This window comes from Bos taurus, chromosome 8 (genome assembly GCF_002263795.3).
Source record: "Bos taurus isolate L1 Dominette 01449 registration number 42190680 breed Hereford chromosome 8, ARS-UCD2.0, whole genome shotgun sequence".
Taxonomy (NCBI): domain Eukaryota; kingdom Metazoa; phylum Chordata; class Mammalia; order Artiodactyla; family Bovidae; genus Bos; species Bos taurus.
In genome coordinates this window covers 7,873,498-7,880,921 of record NC_037335.1, presented here as the reverse complement: position 1 = coordinate 7,880,921, position 7,424 = coordinate 7,873,498, and the positions used below count along the sequence as shown (strand labels likewise).

Here is a 7,424-nt window from a genome sequence, read left to right as displayed (position 1 = left end):
TGACCTCTTTCCCCCCATGTGGGGAGGTCCTGCCTAGGGCATCCGTCTTGGCACTGAACTGTGCCGGACTGGGAGATGGGGGTGATCCCAGGATGATACTTCCGATGCTTTTCTATGCAGTCATCCTTGGGTTTTGTGCTCCACTGAGTTGCTGCAAGTTCTTCCGTTCAGAGCTCTTCCAGTGCTATGCCATTTCATCTGCTTGCAGTTCTTCATTAGCATGTGTGTGTGTGTGTGTCTGTGTCTGTGTCTGTGTGTGTGTGTGAAGGACAAACATTGGAACTTCCTAGTGTGCTAACTGCCTGAGATCACTCCTCCTCCTTACTTTTTACCTTTGATTTCTTTCCTCACTGTTTGCTCTAGTGATTACAATGTTACTGCTGTTGGGTTGCTGAGTCGCATCCAGCTCTTAGTGATCCCGTGAACTGCAGCATGCCAAACTCCTCTGTCCTCCTCCATCTCTCAGAGTTCCTCAAATTCATGTCCACTGAGTCAGTGACGCTATGTAACCATCTCATTCTCTGCCATCCTCCTCTCCTTTCACCTTCAATCTTTCCCAGCATCAGTGATTACAATATGCCTCTTCAATGGATCATGAAAGCAAAAGTGAAGTCGCTCAGTCGTGTCCGACTCTGCGACTCCATAGACTGTAGCCTACCAGGCTCCTCTGTCCATGGGATTTTCCAGGCAATAGTACTGGAGTGGATTGCCATTTCCTTCTCCAGGGGATCTTCCCAACCCAGGGCTCGAACCCGGGTCTCCCACATTGTAGATAGATGCTTTACCGTTTGAGCCACCAGGGAAGATCTACTTTCAATTAATGTAGTTTTTGGTGAAAGAAAAAGGAAACTTTGCACGCATATATCTCCACTGCTCACTCTCCCCTTCTCTGTGCTATTATTGGCACGTATATTTATGTGCGCTACAAACCCACAGTACGATGTTATAATTTCTGCTTGAGCAATCATATGTGTTTTTTTAAGTTAAGAGAAGAAAAGATAATATATTATTATATATTTTTAAATTTACTTACATGCTTGCCATTTCCAGTGCTTTTCATTTCTTTTTGTCAGCTGGTGAACATCTGGTATCATATTCTTTCAGTCAGATAGAAACAACTTCTCTGTTTTACTTACTTGAAAAAGTGTTTATTTCACCTTCACTTTTTAAAGATATTTTTATTGGATAGTAAATTCTTAGGTGATAGTTCTTTATTTTTTTTTTTTAATTTTAGCACTTTAAATATGCCATTCCAGTGTCTTCTAGCCACCACCATTTCTGATGAGAATTCAACCACTAATTGTGTTGCTGTTGCCATAAATACGATGGATCATTTTTTTCTCTTGCTGCTTGCAGGATAATCTCTTCTTTGGTTTTCAGTATAGAACCATGATGACTCAGTGTGGTTCTCTTTGTGTTTATACTATGTTGGGTTCATTCTGTTTTCTGACTATGCTAGTCTGTTTGGGCTACTATAGCAAAATATCATGAACTGAGTGGTTTATAAATGTAAATTTATTTCCCACTAATCTGAAGGCTGGCAAGTCCAGGATCATGGTGCCAGTAGATTTGGGGTCTAGTGAGTGTCTGCTTCACTGATGACCGACTGTCTTTTTGCTGTACACTAGCATGGTGGAAGAGAGAGAACTCTCTCTATATAAAATTTTTAAAAGGCCTTTTTTATTTTTTAAGTTCACTAATTCTTACTGTTTTCCAGGTAAATAAAAGTGAGGGAATTTGCCTTTATCCAATTTACATGAGGCCATTGGAGAAGGCAAGCGCACCCCACTCCAGTTCTCTTGCCTGGAAAATCCCATGGATGGAGAAGCCTGGTGGGCTGCAGTCCATGGGGTCACTAAGAGTGGACACGACTGAGCGACTTCACTTTCACTTTTCACTTTCATGCATTGGAGAAGGAAATGGCAACCCACTCCAGTGTTCTTGCCTGGAGAATCCCAGGGACGGGGGAGCCTGGTGGGCTGCCGTCTATGGGGTCGCACAGAGTCAGACGTGACTGAAGCAACTTAGCATGCTCTCATGGCCTAATCACCTCACAAATGCTCTACTTCATGATTAGGTTGGGCACACTGAGTCCAACATATGAATTTGGGGGCACACAAACATTCAGACCATAGCATTGACACTTTAAGCTAATATCATTCACTAACACTGAATAATTGTCAATTTTTTTTTCTTCAAATAGTTTTTCTGTGTCTTTTCTTCTTTCTTCTATTTTTGGGGTTCCTATTACATTTATATTTGAACATTATACTTCATTTGGCAGTTCTCTAAGTCTCGTTCATTTTTCTTAACTCTTTCTGCTTCTCTCTCTTTTTTTTATTCAATAACTTTTATTGCTCTATCTTCAAATTCACATCTTTTTCCTGTCATCTCAAATCTGCTGTTGAGCCTATCTAGTTAATTTTCAACTTCAGTCTTTGTAGTTTTCAACTCCAGAAATTCCACTTGATTCTTGTTTATAATTTCCATTTTTCTGTTGAGAGTCTCTTATTGTTGACATATTCTCCACAGAAATTCCTTTAATTCTTAAACATATATTCTTTTCATTTCTTGAACATAACTAAAAACGCTGTTCTGAAATCTCTGTCTGCTAAATCCAACATTTGGGTCCATGTGGCATCAGAATATTGACTTTTTTCTGGTCACAGTTTCTTGTTTTTTTGTGTGTGCCTAGTAATTTCTAGTTGAAAACTGGACATTGCTGTGAATTCTATTTTATTCCTGAATTTTGTTTTATTTTTCTGAAAGTTGTTTCCTGTTTTCTTAACTTTTCCGCACCTGAATTGCAAAGTTGGTCTCCTGCATGGTGTGCAGCCATTGATATCACTGTGCAGGGTTTACTTTTAGTATTTTACTTTGTTTTTCAGTCTGGCTCCCTAAGGGTGTTCCCAGTTTGTGTGCTATTTAGTGGTCAGGTCATTATTTGGATAGAAGTCCTGCTCAGAAACCTTGAACATGTGAGCCTTCTATCTTCTGCTGTCTAAGTTGTGTGTGGTTGAAGGAAGAAATTCAAATCTGCAGAGTGTCCTTCAGTCTCCCTTGATTTTCACTTTTCTCTGGACTCTCTCTGGTCCCCCTGACTTGTGCATATTTTAGGAGTTGGTCAGGGACATGTGGGGAGTTATTATCTCAGCCCTTTGGGAGCTCTCTTACTTCCAGATTTTCCCCATTGCATTTCTGGGTGATCTTCAGGCTACTCTGAACAGAAGTTGTGCTCTCAAGTCCAGTAAAGCTGCAGTTTTTCCACTTTGATCTGAACTGTTCTGTGGCCTTTAACCCATAAGTAGCAGATTTTCACCTCCTCACTCCAGATCACATCTGTCACCTTCACCTGGCTGCTGGTTTTCACTAACAGGCCTCAAACAAGTTCATCATTCACACGAGTAAAACTGTGGTTCTTGGGACTTGCCTGGTGGTCCGGTGGCTAAGATTACACACTCCCAATGCAGGGGGCCCGGCTTCCATCCCTGGTCAGGGAAATAGATCCCGCCTGCCACAGCTAAAGATCCTGCATGCCACAGGGAAGCTCACAGATCCCTCAAGCAGCAACTAAGACCTGGCGCAGCCAATAATAACATTATATTTTAAAAAATAAGTCATAGTTAAAAAAAAAAAAAAAAAGCTGTGTTTCTCATCAGCCAGGCTGAGGTGTGTGGATGAGACACAGAAAGTCCAAACAAGAAGACCACAGGCTCACAGCCGTTCTGATGCAGGAGCAGTTTTCCAAGATTAAACACTTCTCAATCTGTCTGCCTTTGGTCAGGCTCCAGTGCCTTTGAATGGTGAATTTTGACCACTTTATCTGGCTTTATACTTGTTTTCTTCAGAGGGAATTTGCCCCACTTCTCACACCACCATGCCTAAGTGAATCTTGGACTGGATTATTTTAATGTTTCTTCCCTCCAACTATTCTATTGTCCACAGCTTTTGATTTTTTTTTTTTTCCCAGAAATGTTCTGATGTCAGAAGGCTGTTGCAGACACATGGAAGGATAGCTCCACATTTTGCATATGTCACCTCAAATGTGCAAAAATAAATGGGGCAGCCAGTGAGGCTGAACACTGAGCTGAGCGGGGGAGGGTCAGAGCGGAGTCTCATCTCAGCGCAGCCCTGGAAGCCCTCTCTGAGGTTCTCCAACAAAAGCTTCTGTTAAGGACACCCCTCGCCTCACTTCATATGTCTTGCTGCTTCCCATCTTCTCTCCCAGCTCCTCCCCTCCTCCCCCTGCCTTTCTTATGGATGCTATGACTCTGTCAGGGTGAAAATGGCTGAAAGTAACTTTCACTTCTGCTTAGACAACTGAAACCCAAGAGTAAGGTCATTTCCTCCTTCTTTTCTGGGTGGCTGCTGGAATCCATTTTTGGGTTTTTTTCCGATCCCTGTCTGTTGGGGGTGGACAGAAAGGTGAAGCTTTTTTCCCCCAAAATCATACAAAAGCCAGCTTCTCTAAACTCCTTTCCCTGCAAACCTCACACATCCCCTCTCACTCTAACCTTGAATAGATAAGTCATTGGAAGAAATGGATTTTCTCTTTAGAAAGATAGACTCCCTATTTCCCACTGTATTCTCTGTATCCTTGAGTTCAAGTATGTAAAAAATTCTTCACAACTCACTTATTTAAGCCCCATGGATTAAAAAAAAAAATTAGACATAATTCAGGCGGTATCACTGGACCCTTGGTAAGTAAAAAGCTCAATGCTGGCTCTGCCTCTGAGAGTTTGCAGGATCCTTAGGGACAAACCGTGTTCAAAGCCGTCTCCTTGGTAATGTCCTTCAGTAGTCCCCGATGGAGTTATTGTTCCTGCCTCTGTTCTAATACTGTGCCTTGTTGAGGCACCAATGGCTGCACTTACCACACCCAGTCATGGTTGTCTACCAGACCCCTCCCAGACACCTTAGACTGGCTCCCACAGAGGACAGGCATGCTTATTTATATCTGCATCCCCAACCTCTTGTGTGTTCTTAAAGCAAACAATCAGAAAAGTTTGTTGTGTTAGCTGAATTGAAATAACAGGACTGAATAATCTCTCCTCAATTCAATAACTTTTCTGTATTTAAGATTTTATTTTTTTGACTTCCAAGTTTTGTTTTATTTTTAATTGGAAGATAATTGCTTTACAGTGTCGTGTTGGTCTCTGCTGTACAACGACGTGAATCAGCCGTAAATACACATATATATGTCCCCTTCCTCTTGAGCCTCCCTCCCACCGCCTTAATCTCTCTCCTCTAGGTTGTCTCAGAGCACCAGGCTGAGCACCTGTGTAGTTACTATATATCAAACCATTAACTTTTAAATCACAAGTTTAAGTAGTTTGGGAGTCTTCAAACTAGAGCGCAAATGCTTAGGTCCAACTCTCAGGTGTCAGGAAGTGACTATAAAAATAACACCTACGATTCACTGAGCACAGCCAATTCTGGGCATGGTTCTGGGCCCTTTGCTGTCAAGGATGGAAGAAGACAAAGCAGTTTTTCTAAAAGATCAGATTTGGCACTTGGATTAGACATATTCACATCAGCTACCAGTTATTTGGAGTTCTCATGTGCTAAATACTGTAATAGAGGCTTTTTATACATTAATCCGTCTTTTCTCACAAAAAAATCTTTTGGGGAAAATAAAATAGATTGTTTCCAAGGAGTCTTAGAACCTAAGATCTCTATGTTGCTGCTACGGTTGCCATGAACATCTGTCAAAAAAATCTTTCCTGCCAGAGACTCACAGCGAATTACTCTCTTAATCCTAAAATCCAAGGGAAGGGACTCCATGAAGAAGCTGAGATTCTGAACTGTAGTCCCAGGGCAGGAGTAGAAGCCAATGTGTCTAAATTCTCTCCTTGCCCCCTGATATTGAGGTTCCCAGACATAAGGGCAGGAGAGGAGACCACCCACTGGCTCCCTTTGGTCCACAGATCAGAAAGTAGGAGGCCAGTGGCTCCCTATGTCCGGCTGAACCAATACATCTCCAGAGGGCATCTCAGCAAACTTCTTGGTCCCATTGGTCCCTCAGCTGGTGTGGTAAAGGATGGCACCTCGCCACTCTAGATGTTACGGTCCTTCCCCATCAACTCCATCAGTCTCTGTTCCTCTGAGTTTTCACAGAGGAGTGACATAGTACAATTGAAAAGGCTCTGAGATCAGAATCAAGGACTGGCTAGAGTCAAGGGAATTTCCTTACTAGAGACAAGGGAATGAGCCAAATTTTTGCCGTCACTCCATTCTATCACTTGTGCTCTTCGTATCCCATGAGCTGGGTATCATCAGGACTATTTGGAAGACAAGACAAAACCAGCACGGCTGGGAGATGGCCACCTCGCTCACACAGAGGGCACAAGGCAGCCGAACCCAAGCTCCTTCTTGCCCTGCAGACAACCCTGCAAGGCGGCGTGAAATACCTTGCAGGGTTAACTTGGAGGTTTACTAACTGTACCTACCAGGCTCGCTGCAGGAAAAACACCTCCTTGTTGTTAAACCAAAGCCCCTTGGGAAAACTTTCTGACGGCAGTGGGGCACAGTGACAAACGTGGCCCAGCTCCAGAGAAAGGACCAGCTGCTCGTGGTCCTTGCTCATAGGCTTTTCCTGGGCACAGTGAGCCCACGAAAGCTTTCCAAGGGTCGGTGGGAGGGGCGGAGCTCGGTGGAGGCAGCTGTGACCACAGACGGGGGTGGGGGGATAGCCTGCCACCTCGGCGGGTTCTTGCCATCGCCGGCAGGAAGCCACGAGCTACTGAAGTGACTGAGACGCCTGGGATGGGCTCCTGCTTCAGGATTGTTTCCGAGTCGCTGGTTGAAGCTAGGAGGCCGCTGCCCGATAAGGCGCGGCGATTTGAAGAGCTATGGTGAGCAGCCGCTGAATACTGCCAAGGTAAGACTCATCTTCCGCCTTCCTGACCATCGCATTTCCTCATACAGCGCAGACAGTGCTTAGGGGCCCGTGGAGACCCTGGGAGAGTGGGCAGGAACATTGTTATGGGTGTTATAGAGGAGAGGGAAGACTTTCTTAGGGTCTGAGCCCCAGTTGTGGATAGATTGCCCCGTCGTTTGTTCATTTCTATTTTAGACGTTTTTTTTTTTTTTTATCTTATTTTTAATTGGAGGATTATTACTTGACAATATTGTGATGGTTTCTGCCATACTTCAATATGGAATGGTCACCCAAGAGAGTTTTTTTGATTGATAAAACTTCAGTCCATCCAGGATAGAGTCTGCTGCTCAGCCTTTCAAAGCTGGAAAAGGTGGTGAATGTGCCATGGAAGAGAGACAGAAGGAGGCTGTGGGTGGGGTGAGGGTATGGATGGGCACTCGGGGCTGTGTGCTCCAGGCAAGAGCCTCCCTGTAAAGGAGGGTAAAGGTACCATGGTGCCAAGCTGATGCAGGGCAGCAGTGATGTGTGGAGGGTCTGACTCAAG

The 7,424-nt window shown here is 43.9% G+C and overlaps 1 protein-coding gene across 1 annotated transcript in view; it reads left to right on the top strand.

Moving 5' to 3' along the window:
• The first annotated feature begins 6,780 nt into the window (after window positions 1-6,780).
• BLK (BLK proto-oncogene, Src family tyrosine kinase) overlaps window positions 6,781-7,424 on the top strand; it is a 51,835-nt gene continuing 51,191 nt past the window's right edge. Inside the window, 1 exon segment of the mRNA NM_001075968.2 lies at window positions 6,781-6,880. The gene's annotated coding sequence lies outside the window, so the exon portion shown is untranslated.